This window comes from Vigna umbellata, chromosome 10 (genome assembly GCF_029865625.1).
Source record: "Vigna umbellata cultivar VRB3 chromosome 10, Vumbellata_1.0, whole genome shotgun sequence".
In the NCBI taxonomy this organism is placed as follows: Eukaryota; Viridiplantae; Streptophyta; class Magnoliopsida; order Fabales; family Fabaceae; genus Vigna; species Vigna umbellata.
In genome coordinates, this window is record NC_142174.1 from 59,997 (window position 1) to 75,835 (window position 15,839).

Sequence of the window (15,839 nt, forward strand, 5' to 3'; positions counted from 1 at the left end):
TCCCCAGATCTAGACTTCCCCGTACGTGCCCGTATCGACAAAACCAATGATCATGCATTGAATGAGTTAAACAATGCAAGCATTAATCAAAGAGGAAAAACCCTAACTAATGATGAAAGAAAGCATATGTCTTAATTGAAAGATGTAAACAACAGATTCCATATATGAGAGTTTCAAAAGATTACATTGACTCCCCAACAAACATACAAGATTTAGTTCACCATAGTCATGGTGAATCTAGATGAATAACAATGAAAGAATGAAAGAATAAACCCTAAACAGGTGAAGAGGAAGCCTCAGCATCCAAGATCCTCCTTCAAAGGGGTGGAAGAGAGAGTGTTTGCCTCGTTTCTGCCAAAGATGCCTAACCCTAGGAAATCCTAAAGCTTATATATCATTCGTAAATTACAAAAAGTCAAGTCCAAGCCCATTAAAGTGCCGCTCAGCGGTAAAATACCGCTCAGCGGTAAAATACCGCTCAGCGGTGAGTGCGTGACTGGTTTTCTCCCCTCAGCGGCCATTTTGCCCCTCAGCGGACCTCCCGCAAGCACCTGAGTGCCGCTCAGCGGTAAACTGCCGCTGAGCGGTGACTTCGGCTTCTCCTTTTTGCACTTTTTGTTGTCTTTTCTGATTTCAGTTCTCTCCTTCTTCACTTCTTTCACCAAATTCACCTTAAAACCTGCACAAAAACACTGAAATCAAGCATAAACCTGTCCAGCTCTCTTATTTCTAAAAATATCAATAAAAGGCATGATTTCAAGCTAGTTTTTAAGTGTAAAGGTTGCTTTTAGTATGAATTTTAAGCATGAAAATAACAGTTTTTCAACTGTTATCACAACCCCAAACTTAGAACTTTGCTTGTCCTCAAGCAAACAAGATGTAACTCCATCTTCAACCAATTCATATGATGGTTCACTCATTCAAAAATCCTCTTTTTCAAGATAAGTAACAACTTCACTCAAACTTATGACCAAGAGTTCAATCAAGAAGTGCACATGCTTTAGTGTTCACAAAGTCATTTAAATTCCAACAAATGCTATTTTTCATGAATGATCAATCAATTAAGCATGGATGTTCATGTGTTAATGGAATATCTCCTCACTAGGTAAAGTGTTTCACTCACACACAAGTGTATAAGAGGTAATCACTCATTCACTCTACTATTACAATGTCACATGAATTAACTTTGCCTTTCATTTTACCACAATCAAAAACATTCACAAGCATGCATCATCTCAAGGACTTTTCTATGGCTTATAATGTGGCTGGGCTAACAAGAAAATTGGTTTTTCTGGATCACAAAATCCTTGAGTTAAGAGAATCATAACAACACAATCATCTTATTCTTTCCCAACTTTCTTTTGCCTTTGCATTGAGCTTTGCTTCTTTTTCTTTTCTTTTCTTTTTCTTTGCACATTCTTACTTTTTAGCTCTTAGCTCAATGCTTTTCATGTTTTCCCAACAACCCCAAACTTGAACATTTAACAATACTACACAAGATCTTCTACTTAACTCAAGGTAAGATTTTCAATCAAGGGTTTCAGTGTATGTTCAAGGCTAAGGGTTCAAAGGATAGAACACAAAGTGTTCTCTTTTAGTGGGCTAATTTTACAAATTTGGCCAATAATAAGGTTTCCAACAAACGGCCTTGATCATATGATGCAAAACAAGCAATTGATTCAATCATAGAAAACCTGGGCAAAATCATTCATGCTTTCAAAGTAATAGCATTTAACAATAACAACTCTGGAGCTCAAAATCTCACATATAAGCTCATTCACATTTGACATACACATCCTGCTTAATTTCACAATCACAATCATGATATCATGCATTTGTTCACAAAGCTTGTGAATCACCTATATAAGCATTTTAATGTGCACATCATCTCAACATCAATTAATCATAAGCATCATTCAGCATTACTTATCACACAATCACAGTTAATAGCAAACCATCACAAGAAACCAGGTTTCAAATAGAGTACATCAAACCCTAATCTAAAAACAAAAACAAATAAGTTCAGAAAACTTAAACCACAAAAGCATAATCATATGATAGCATTCATTAGTAAATGCTATCTCAGCTCCTCATCAGTCTGAGCTGTCCTCTGTATCTTCCTCTTCTTCCTCATCATCATCATCATCAAACGCATCCTCCTCCTCAGCTTCATCTTCTTCCATATCTCTAGCTGAAGCTTCAGCTGCTCCAGCTCCTTCTCCATGTACTGGTTCTTCTGGCCAAGCTACTACATTATGGAATTCATCCATAGTCCACCTGTGGGCTGGAGGTGTATCATACATCCCCACTATCATCTCAGCAGTGGCCACCTGCCCTCTGTGAATGGACTGCAACTGAGCCCCTATAAGAGACATATACATGTCCCTCATCTGGAATGGCTCTGCTTCATGTGTCTCAGCAGATGTCTGGCTCTGTGCTGGCCCTCCCTCTCTACGAGCACGGCGTGGTGGAACTGGCTGAGCTGCATCCTCACCTCCACAGTACTGTCTGATAGCATGGCCTCTGACATAGCCCAAATAATTCTCAGCTGGATAATCACCAATCTTCTTTGCATTGGTGTAGAATTCCTTCACCACAGCTATGTTGGCAGGTGCAGGATAGGTGGCTAACTTTCCCCAGTCATTCCCTAACACTTGCTCTCCAAATTGAGGAGCAAAGTTAGGTATCATTCCAACCTTTCTCTCCATCAGAAGTCTCCTGTCCTGAACCACCCTAAAGTGCTTCTCATGTTTCCTAGAGAGGAACCTGCTAGAGTGGGGTTGCTCTGGTTCCTTTTCCTTTCTCTTGGTTGCCATGGTTTTCAATCTTTTTCCTGATGAGGATGCCATTCCTACATTCAAAACACAAGCAAAACCACAGAACATGATGTTAATCATTAGTAAAACATAGAACATAACTCCTGTCGAAGCTAAACCACCGCTGAGGGCCAGAATTTCCCCTCAACGCCACCAGCGCCACATTCCAACACGCAAAAATCAGAAAAAACCAAATCTGGCAGAGTGCCGCTCAGCGGTAATTTACCCCTCAGCGGTAACTCTGCAGATTTTTGAAAAATCAGTTTTAAAGCTTCCCTAACTCCACCCAAATGCAATTTTCAGTTTTCCAGTTCATAATCATGCAGTTTAATCGGTTCAAACATCAAATATATCATCAAATCATGCATAGAAATCAAAACCCCTAAATATTCATGCTTTGACAATCACATTCAAATTCAAGAACCCTAGAATGAACAAAATGCATTTTACTTACTTGGGTGGAGATACTAGATGCAATGAGAATGCCTTCAAACTAGAATGCTCTCTTCCAACCCCAAACTTTGATGGCACACTAGTGAAAAAGTGAATAGAAGAGAGATTTTCTTAAGAGGGAAGAGTGAAAAGATGTGGAAAACCTAGGAGAAGGTGTGTGGAAGTGTTTGTGCAGAGAGAAGTCTGGAAATAAACCCTAAAACGCAGCTTGGGGTATAAAAATACCCTAATGGGCTCGGGTCCCGCTAAGGGGAACTAAAGCCCAGTCTGCGAGAGTACCGCTCAGCGGTATTATACCGCTCAGCGGCACTTTCGTGATGTGCTCCTCTCCTTCTTTTCTTGACCTACGTGCCTTCCCTACATGTCCCTCATAGGTTCCCTGCAATTCAATGTTAAAAATGCTTATGCAAACCCTAACTAAAATAAACAAACAAAAACAATCAATCAACTGGGTTGCCTCCCAGGTAGCGCTTGTTTAACGTCACGAGCCTGACCCAAATTCCACCAACACCCATCAGTAGGTGTTTCCAACTTACCAGCACCCATCAGTAGGTGCAAAATTTTCTCACCAACACCCATCAGTAGGTGTTACAAACCTAGCATCCTTCAGTAGATGCTTAACCACCTAGCATCCTTCAGTAGATGCTGGATCCAACAAAAATATTTACAGAATAATGTCCACAATTTAAAAGTTACAAAACCAAATCAAAAGTTTTTAAATCCACTGGGTTGCCTCCCAGCAAGCGCTCTTTTAACGTCATTAGCTTGACCCAGTAAAGCTCATGTTCCTTCTTCTTTTTCTTCTTCTTTCTACTGAACTTCTTTAGAAATTTGATCAAACCAGGAATCTGTTGCAGTGTCTCAATCATAGGAACTTTAATCTCCAATTTCTTGAAGATTTCCATAAAGCACTTGAATTTCTTTTCCTTCCTATGATTCTTCTTTAGATGAGGATGTGATTTTTCATATGATTTCTTCTTCTTTCGTCTCATCTTCTTTTTCTTCCTTTTTCTCTCCCTAAATTTTCTCTTTTTCTTTTCTTTTATTTTTTTCTTCCCTTTTCTTTTTCTTTTCAACTTCTTTATTTTCACACAAATTTTCTTTCTTTCTTCTCTCTCAACCACTTCTTTCTCTTTTTCTTCATCTTTATTTCTCTCACTCAATTCTTCTTTTTCTTTTCTCTCTATCTTTTCCTCATCGCCCCCTATTTTTTTCTCACCAAGAATCTTGTCACTTTCAGTGATAATGGCTTGCCCTTCCTCCTTAGGGTTAACTTCAGTATTAACCTCATCATTCAATCTCTTACTAATGGAATGAAAATGTATCGCCATCCTTTTACATGATTCTTCAATGCTTTTCTGAGTAGCGTCAGAATTTTTCAAAAATTGTTGAAGGGTGTCATCCAAACTTCTTGATAGAAAGGTTTGTTGTTGTTGCTTGTTAAATTGCCCAGTTTGTCCAGCTTGCCCACTTTGTTCCTGACGAATACTTGGGTATGGTTTCCACCCTTGATTGTAGCTCCCTTGACGGTACTGATTGGTCATGTAGTTTACATCCTCTACGGCTTCAACTGGAAAGGCACATTGACCATTGATATGGTCACCTCCACACAATTCGCATAACTGGGATTGTACCTGTGCAACAGTCTTTAACTCTTGTGGCAATTGTTCAAGTATCTTTGAGAGATTCTCCAATTGTTGAGTTATTAACTTGTTCTGAGCTATCAAGGCATCATTGGATTGCAACTGTAGAACTCCTTTTTGTTGAATAGGAGCTCCTCTTTCACTGTTCCACTTATTGTTATTAGTAGTCATGTTTTCAATTATTTCTGTGGCTTCCTCTGGAGTCTTCCATTTGATATTGCCTCCAGCTGAGGCGTCAAGCATCATCTTGGTTTGTGAACCAAGACCTCCAAGGAAGATTAGGACTACTTCTCCTTCGTTAAATCCATGCGTGGGAGTCTTTCGTAATAGGCTTTTATACCTGTCCCATGTATGTCCCAGTGATTCTTCCATGCCTTGTCTAAATGAAGAGATCTCTTGCTTCCCTTTGTTGATTCTAAAGCTTTGTTGCTGCCATTGTTGTTGTGGTTGGTTCTCAAGTTGTCCGGCAGCTTGCCAAAATTGGCTTTGATCCATGCTTGAGTCATGTTCCCACCAGTGGTTGAGATTACTTTGGAAGAATTGAGTGCCCATATAGTTAAATTCTTGACCAAATTGCATTCTGCAGACATTAGGCACAAAACCCTAAAAATAATTGTTAGCACAAAAAGATAGAGAAAAAAAAAATCAAAGGATATAATTGAAAAGATAAAAAGATAGGAAATAAAAACAGAAAAATAAAAACAGAAAAATAAAATAAAATAAAATAAAATAAAATAAAAACAGAAAATAAAATAAAATAAAATAAAATAATAACCAAACAAAAAAAAAATAAAAACAGAAAATAAAACAAAAATTCAAAATTAAAGTCAAATAAAAGATATAAGAGAAGATATAAGATTCAGAAGATAAAAACAAAAAACAGAAAACAGAAAAACAGAAAAACAGAAAAATAAAATAAAATAAAAAAATTCGAAATTTAAATTAAAAATAAAAAAAATAAGTCAAAGATAATCAATAATCACACAAATTAACCAGTTAAACCACGAGTCCCCGGCAACGGCGCCAAAAACTTGATGGACAAATTTATGAACACCAAATTATGATGTCACAAACTTGTTTCACAATCGGCAAGTATGACCGAATCGTTCAAGTAATAAAACTTGGTAAGACCAAGTATCGTTCTTCCCAAAGGACTCACGGCCTAGTTTAGTTATGTGGTTTCTTGATTAACTAAGACTTACAAACGAAATATTTGGTTTTAAAATGCAAGACAGAAAATAAACATGTATGCATGAATTTTGATCAATGGCAAAGACAAAAGATAAACACTTTCAATGGAATATATGAATGAATATGTTGTTGGGGGTCAATTTCATCTCATCCACTCTCATACATTTTAGGAATTCAACATTCAAATCATCATTGTTAATGCCACTCTCTAAAGTACCATTCTAGATGGCTTCTCCCTAATCAAATAGTTCATACAATTCCTAGCATTCCTAATGATTAGTTTATTTTGCGCAGGAGCTTAAGGCAACCAATATACTATTGGGAGAAATTCCCCAGATCTAGACTTCCCCGTACGTGCCCGTATCGACAAAACCAATGATCATGCATTGAATGAGTTAAACAATGCAAGCATTAATCAAAGAGGAAAAACCCTAACTAATGATGAAAGAAAGCATATGTCTTAATTGAAAGATGTAAACAACAGATTCCATATATGAGAGTTTCAAAAGATTACATTGATTCCCCAACAAACATACAAGATTTAGTTCACCATAGTCATGGTGAATCTAGATGAATAACAATGAAAGAATGAAAGAATAAACCCTAAAAAGGTGAAGAGGAAGCCTCAACATCCAAGATCCTCCTTCAAAGGGGTGGAAGAGAGAGTGTTTGCCTCGTTTCTGCCAAAGATGCCTAACCCTAGGAAATCCTAAAGCTTATATATCATTCGTAAATTACAAAAAGTCAAGTCCAAGCCCATTAAAGTGTCGCTCAGCGGTAAAATACCGCTCAGCGGTGAGTGCGTGACTGGTTTTCTCCCCTCAGCGGCCATTTTGCCCCTCAGCGGACCTCCCGCAAGCACCTGAGTGCCGCTCAGCGGTAAACTGCCGCTGAGCGGTGACTTCGGCTTCTCCTTTTTGCACTTTTTGTTGTCTTTTCTGATTTCACTTCTCTCCTTCTTCACTTCTTTCACCAAATTCACCTTAAAACCTGCACAAAAACACTGAAATCAAGCATAAACCTATCCAGCTCTCTTATTTCTGAAAATATCAATAAAAGGCATGATTTCAAGCTAGTTTTTAAGTGTAAAGGTTGCTTTTAGTATGAATTTTAAGCATGAAAATAACAGTTTTTCAACTGTTATCACAACCCCAAACTTAGAACTTTGCTTGTCCTCAAGCAAACAAGATGTAACTCCATCTTCAACCAATTCATATGATGGTTCACTCATTCAAAAATCCTCTTTTTCAAGATAAGTAACAACTTCACTCAAACTTATGACCAAGAGTTCAATCAAGAAGTGCACATGCTTTAGTGTTCACAAAGTCATTTAAATTCCAACAAATGCTATTTTTCATGAATGATCAATCAATTAAGCATGGATGTTCATGTGTTAATGGAATATCTCCTCACTAGGTAAAGTGTTTCACTCACACACAAGTGTATAAGAGGTAATCACTCATTCACTCTACTATTACAATGTCACATGAATTAACTTTGCCTTTCATTTTACCACAATCAAAAACATTCACAAGCATGCATCATCTCAAGGACTTTTCTATGGCTTATAATGTGGCTGGGCTAACAAGAAAATTGGTTTTTCTGGATCACAAAATCCTTGAGTTAAGAGAATCATAACAACACAATCATCTTATTCTTTCCCAACTTTCTTTTGCCTTTGCATTGAGCTTTGCTTCTTTTTCTTTTCTTTTCTTTTTCTTTGCACATTCTTACTTTTTAGCTCTTAGCTCAATGCTTTTCATGTTTTCCCAACAACCCCAAACTTGAACATTTAACAATACTACACAAGATCTTCTACTTAACTCAAGGTAAGATTTTCAATCAAGGGTTTCAGTGTATGTTCAAGGCTAAGGGTTCAAAGGATAGAACACAAAGTGTTCTCTTTTAGTGGGCTAATTTTACAAATTTGGCCAATAACAAAGGTTTCAACAAACGGCCTTGATCATATGATGCAAAACAAGCAATTGATTCAATCATAGAAAACCTGGGCAAAATCATTCATGCTTTCAAAGTAATAGCATTTAACAATAACAACTCTGGAGCTCAAAATCTCACATATAAGCTCATTCACATTTGACATACACATCCTGCTTAATTTCACAATCACAATCATGATATCATGCATTTGTTCACAAAGCTTGTGAATCACCTATATAAGCATTTTAATGTGCACATCATCTCAACATCAATTAATCATAAGCATCATTCAGCATTACTTATCACACAATCACAGTTAATAGCAAACCATCACAAGAAACCAGGTTTCAAATAGAGTACATCAAACCCTAATCTAAAACAAAAACAAATAAGTTCAGAAAACTTAAACCACAAAAGCATAATCATATGATAGCATTCATCAGTAAATGCTATCTCAGCTCCTCATCAGTCTGAGCTGTCCTCTGTATCTTCCTCTTCTTCCTCATCATCATCATCATCAAACGCATCCTCCTCCTCAGCTTCATCTTCTTCCATATCTCTAGCTGAAGCTTCAGCTGCTCCAGCTCCTTCTCCATGTACTGGTTCTTCTGGCCAAGCTACTACATTATGGAATTCATCCATAGTCCACCTGTGGGCTGGAGGTGTATCATACATCCCCACTATCATCTCAGCAGTGGCCACCTGCCCTCTGTGAATGGACTGCAACTGAGCCCCTATAAGAGACATATACATGTCCCTCATCTGGAATGGCTCTGCTTCATGTGTCTCAGCAGATGTCTGGCTCTGTGCTGGCCCTCTCTCTCTACGAGCACGGCGTGGTGGAACTGGCTGAGCTGCATCCTCACCTCCACAGTACTGTCTATAATAAGCCTCATCAATAGCTTTTCTTGGCCTCTCAAATGGTGGAACAGAAGTATCCACCCCAGCTAGCTTGCAAAGGTGAGTAATCAAGGAGGGATGTCCTAATGGTGCTTTGTTGTTTGAGGTGTTGGCGCACATACTAATTTCATCAGCTATCACCTGCCCAATATTAACATTTAAGCTTCTGATAGCACAGTAGATGAATAGTGCCCTGCTGAGAGTAATATCTGACACATGTGAACATGGCTGAATGTTGGCATGAGAAAACGCCATCCAATACTTTGCAAGAGGAGTCAAATCTGTCCTCCTAATGTTAACCACTGAGCCAGATCTATTCCTTTGGAAGTGTCCTCCAGGTATACACAATACTCTCTCCACATCCTCATAATCAGCACCTTCCTCCATGCTAAGAGCAAACTGACATTGCTCACCAGCCCACACAGTATCCAGGAAATTGTTGATAGAATCAGGATCATACCTGATAGCATGGCCTCTGACATAGCCCAAATAATTCTCAGCTGGATAATCACCAATCTTCTTTGCATTGGTGTAGAATTCCTTCACCACAGCTATGTTGGCAGGTGCAGGATAGGTGGCTAACTTTCCCCAGTCATTCCCTAACACTTGCTCTCCAAATTGAGGAGCAAAGTTAGGTATCATTCCAACCTTTCTCTCCATCAGAAGTCTCCTGTCCTGAACCACCCTAAAGTGCTTCTCATGTTTCCTAGAGAGGAACCTGCTAGAGTGGGGTTGCTCTGGTTCCTTTTCCTTTCTCTTGGTTGCCATGGTTTTCAATCTTTTTCCTGATGAGGATGCCATTCCTACATTCAAAACACAAGCAAAACCACAGAACATGATGTTAATCATTAGTAAAACATAGAACATAACTCCTGTCGAAGCTAAACCACCGCTGAGGGCCAGAATTTCCCCTCAGCGCCACCAGCGCCACATTCCAACACGCAAAAATCAGAAAAAACCAAATCTGGCAGAGTGCCGCTCAGCGGTAATTTACCCCTCAGCGGTAACTCTGCAGATTTTTGAAAAATCAGTTTTAAAGCTTCCCTAACTCCACCCAAATGCAATTTTCAGTTTTCCAGTTCATAATCATGCAGTTTAATCGGTTCAAACATCAAATATATCATCAAATCATGCATAGAAATCAAAACCCCTAAATATTCATGCTTTGACAATCACATTCAAATTCAAGAACCCTAGAATGAACAAAATGCATTTTACTTACTTGGGTGGAGATACTAGATGCAATGAGAATGCCTTCAAACTAGAATGCTCTCTTCCAACCCCAAACTTTGATGGCACACTAGTGAAAAAGTGAATAGAAGAGAGATTTTCTTAAGAGGGAAGAGTGAAAAGATGTGGAAAACCTAGGAGAAGGTGTGTGGAAGTGTTTGTGCAGAGAGAAGTCTGGAAATAAACCCTAAAACGCAGCTTGGGGTATAAAAATACCCTAATGGGCTCGGGTCCCGCTAAGGGGAACTAAAGCCCAGTCTGCGAGAGTACCGCTCAGCGGTAAAATACCGCTCAGCGGCACTTTCGTGATGTGCTCCTCTCCTTCTTTTCTTGACCTACGTGCCTTCCCTACATGTCCCTCATAGGTTCCCTGCAATTCAATGTTAAAAATGCTTATGCAAACCCTAACTAAAATAAACAAACAAAAACAATCAATCAACTGGGTTGCCTCCCAGGTAGCGCTTGTTTAACGTCACGAGCCTGACCCAAATTCCACCAGCACCCATCAGTAGATGCAAAATTTTCTTACCAACACCCATCAGCAGGTGTTACAAACCTAGCATCCTTCAGTAGATGCTTAACCACCTAGCATCCTTCAGTAGATGCTGGATCCAACAAAAATAATTACAGAATAATATCCACAATTTAAAAGTTACAAAACCAAATCAAAAGTTTTTAAATCCACTGGGTTGCCTCCCAGCAAGCGCTCTTTTAACGTCATTAGCTTGACCCAGTAAAGTTCAAGTTCCATCTTCTGTATAGTTAATGATGTCTTTCCACCAACTTCTCAACTGCTTCCTTTGGACTGTTTTGGTTCTTCTAGAATAAGGAGACTCTATCTCTATCATCTCCTTCTCTTTAAAGCCCTTCACAACCCACAACTTGTTCTTTAGTCTCACATGTGTGCCAAGTTGGGGTCCTCTTTTCTTCCAGCCTCTAGGACTTGCTTCTCCTCTTCCAATATCTTCTTCCTTGGGTACCTGAAACAACAAACAATGGTTACCTGAAACCTCAAGATTTTCTTCTTTACGGCTAGTCATGGGTGCATCTCGAAATGCAGCTTTATAACTAGCTTCTTCCTCCTTTGCTTGCGTCTCATCTTTGAAGACATCTACCACCACTCTCTCCTCTCTGTCCTGGAGCACCACTATACCTTCATTTACATCTATAATAGCCCTGGCCGTTTTCATAAACGGTCTTCCAAGTATGATAGGTATCTTCTCGGTCTCCATCTTCATCACCACAAAGTCTGCCAAGAACTGAAGTTTGCCAACACAAACTATAATGTCCTCTACAATTCCACTTGACTCCTTTGAAGATCCATCGGCCATTACTATTCTAACCTTTGCAGGTTTCATTTTAACCTTGCCGATTTGCTCCAGTAAAGAATAAGGCATCAAGTTAACACTTGAACCTAAATCAAGGAGAGCTTTCTTTACCTTTTTCTTCCCTATAGTACAAGGGATAGAAAAGCTGCCTGGATCAGATGCTTTAGGAGGGAATGGCTCTTTTTTAACAGCTATACACTTCTTTGCTTCCTCATCTCTACGTCTTTTCTTTGTAGAGATGTTCTCATCAGATTTTGTGTAAACTGTGATTTTCTGTAGAATCTGCTCCCAAGGTGCTTCATTATCCAACATATTAAATAATTCTGTGAAATCCATTTGTTTCTCTTGATTTATTGGAAAAGGAAAATTATTTTCACTCTCTATTTCTCTTCTTTCTTCTATTTCTTCTTCTTCTAACTCAATTATCTCCTCATTCACACTCTTTACCACTTTGCACTCTTCTCTGGGGTTAACCTCAGTATTAGCCCCAAAACTTTTGTTTGGTCTTTCTTCCAATTGCTTGGTAATCTGACCCATCTGAATCTCAAAATTCTTTATAGCAGCTTCAGTGCTCTTTTGAGAAGATTCAGTTTTCTGTATGAATTGCTGAAGAGTTTCTTCCAACCTTGCTTGTCTTTCATTAAGCATAGATAATTGTTGCCACAAGGTTGGTTGCTGCTGCTGCTTATTATATTGATTTGCTTGCCCAGTTTGTCCTTGACCAATACTTGGGTGTGGTTTCCACCCTTGATTATAATTCCCTTGACGATATGGAAATTGATTAGCCATGAAATTAACATCCTCCACGGCTTCCACTGGAAAAGCACATTGACCATTGATATGGTCACCTCCACATAATTCGCACAACTGGGTTTGTACCTGTGCAGCAGTTTTCAACTCTTTAGGGAATTGTGCAAGAGTTTTAGTCAGAGTCTCCAACTGTTGAGTTAGAATTTTATTTTGAGCTAGCAAGGCATCATGCGTTTGTAATTGAAGAACCCCTTTTTCTTGCATAGGAGCTCCTCTCTCACTGTGAAGCTCATTATCACTAGTAGCCATGTTTTCTATAATTTCCGTGGCTTCCTCTGGAGTTTTCCATTTAATATTGCCTCCTGCTGAAGCATCAAGCATCATCTTGGTTTGTGAACCAAGCCCTCCAAGGAAAGTTAAGACTACTTCTTGTTCTTCAAAGCCATGCGTGGGTGTTTTTCTTAGCAGACTTTTGTATCTATCCCATGCATGTCCCAGCGATTCTTCCATGCCCTGCTTAAATGAAGATATCTCTTGCTTGCCTTTTGTCACCTTTGATTGTGGAAAGTACTTGTTCAAAAACTTTGTTACCACTGCTTCCCACTCTGTGAAACTTCCTTCTGGAAAAGAGTTCAACCAAAGCTTAGCATTGCCTCCCAATGAGAAAGGAAACAAACTAAGTTTGATTGCTTCGTCTGGCACCCCATTGATTTTCACTGTGTTGCAAATTTCATTAAATGTAGTAAGGTGCTCATATGGGCTTTCATGAGATAACCCATTAAATTGATTACTCTTCACCAGTTGGATCAGTGCTGGTTTGACCTCCATATTGGCTGCATTGACTCTAGGTCTAGCTATGCTGTTAAAGTGTTGAGGTCCAGCTATATTGGTGTAATCAGCAAGAGTTCTTCTGATATTATTATTCTCCATATTTTCTGTGCTATTGTCAGAACCTTGTGGTGATGGTTGCAACAGAGTTTCCGGAGGAGGGAAAAGTTCTCTAGATGTTCTGATTCTTCTCCTCCGTCTACTGTCTTCTAATCCTTCAAGCAGAGGTTCTGTTGTTTTCTTGCTCCTAGTTCGAATTGCCTCCTGCATACACAAGAACACAAAACCCTAGAAAAGATTTGGTTAGCACAAAAAGATATAAGAGAAGATATAAGATCCAGAAAATAAAAAACAGAAAAATAAAATAAAATAAAATAAAAACAAAAATAAAACAGAAAAATATAAACAAAAAATAAAAATTCGAAATTTGAAAATAAAATAAAAATAAAAACAGAAAACAGAAAACAGAAAACAGAAAAAAAAAAACAGAAAACAGAAAAATAAAATAAAATCAAATCAAATAAAATACAAACTGAAAAATATAAACAGAAAAATAAAATAAAAATAAAAATTCGAAATTTAAAAATAAAATAAAAAAAAAAATAAGTCAAAGATAATCAATAATCACACAAATTAACCAGTTAAACCATGAATCCCCGGCAACGGCGCCAAAAACTTGATGGACAAATTTATGAACACCAAATTATGATGTCACAAACTTGTTTCACAATCGGCAAGTATGACCGAATCGTTCAAGTAATAAAACTTGGTAAGACCAAGTATCGTTCTTCCCAAAGGACTCACGGCCTAGTTTAGTTATGTGGTTTCTTGATTAACTAAGACTTACAAACGAAATATTTGGTTTTAAAATGCAAGACAGAAAATAAACATGTATGCATGAATTTTGATCAATGGCAAAGACAAAAGATAAACACTTTCAATGGAATATATGAATGAATATGTTGTTGGGGGTCAATTTCATCTCATCCACTCTCATACATTTTAGGAATTCAACATTCAAATCATCATTGTTAATGCCACTCTCTAAAGTACCATTCTAGATGGCTTCTCCCTAATCAAATAGTTCATACAATTCCTAGCATTCCTAATTATTAGTTTATTTTGCGCAGGAGCTTAAGGCAACCAATATACTATTGGGAGAAATTCCCCAGATCTAGACTTCCCCGTACGTGCCCGTATCGACAAAACCAATGATCATGCATTGAATGAGTTAAACAATGCAAGCATTAATCAAAGAGGAAAAACCCTAACTAATGATGAAAGAAAGCATATGTCTTAATTGAAAGATGTAAACAACAGATTCCATATATGAGAGTTTCAAAAGATTACATTGATTCCCCAACAAACATACAAGATTTAGTTCACCATAGTCATGGTGAATCTAGATGAATAACAATGAAAGAATGAAAGAATAAACCCTAAAAAGGTGAAGAGGAAGCCTCAGCATCCAAGATCCTCCTTCAAAGGGGTGGAAGAGAGAGTGTTTGCCTCGTTTCTGCCAAAGATGCCTAACCCTAGGAAATCCTAAAGCTTATATATCATTCGTAAATTACAAAAAGTCAAGTCCAAGCCCATTAAAGTGCCGCTCAGCGGTAAAATACCGCTCAGCGGTAAAATACCGCTCAGCGGTGAGTGCGTGACTGGTTTTCTCCCCTCAGCGGCCATTTTGCCCCTCAGCGGACCTCCCGCAAGCACCTTAGTGCCGCTCAGCGGTAAACTGCCGCTGAGCGGTGACTTCGGCTTCTCCTTTTTGCACTTTTTGTTGTCTTTTCTGATTTCACTTCTCTCCTTCTTCACTTCTTTCACCAAATTCACCTTAAAACCTGCACAAAAACACTGAAATCAAGCATAAACCTATCCAGCTCTCTTATTTATGAAAATATCAATAAAAGGCATGATTTCAAGCTAGTTTTTAAGTGTAAAGGTTTCTTTTAGTATGAATTTTAAGCATGAAAATAACAGTTTTTCAACTGTTATCAAGCAACCCTCCAAGTGGTGAAATCTACTTTCGATTCCAGGTCAGTGGCAGTGCAGGGATTTATTGGGTTTAGTCCAGGAATGCTATCTCTAGTGATTGGACGACCAGAGCAACATATGACACCATGGTACAGCTTAATTAGGAACAAAAAACCACTTCAAGATTCCAGGAACAGATTCGAATTCGATAGGCTCTAGTATTCAATTTGTTTCTGTTTAGTTACTGTCATCAATAGGAATGTTTGTGTGTACTGCTGTATGTGTCTCTGTTGTTGGGGACTAAAATAATGGGAATTCATGTACTTTTCCATCTTAGATAACATGAATTTGGATAAAATAAATGTATCATCTCCTTTCTCCTTTATTGGTATCTCATATCTCATCTTTAATTTTCTCTGTTATCTCTTTTTTATTTTGCTCAATTACCAAGAGAAATGAAACAGGCGAGATTAGAATGGAAAAGTAGAAACTCTACTCTTCTTTTGTTGATAAAACTAATTTGTATTAGTAAACAAGGCATAGTAGGAGGCTTACGTTCCATAATGGCTGCTCATAGTGGAAGATTTCACTCACACTCATACACTATAATTTGTTCTTACATGGGATTTCCAACACTTTTTTTCTAACCATTATGGGATCACTCAAAGTATGACAAAAAGGTAATGAATTTGGAAATGAAACTTACTTTAGCATGTCAAGAAGAAGATGGAATTTTCTAAGAGTAGCTACTTAAACACAACTTACAAAAACATTGATTCAGTTTA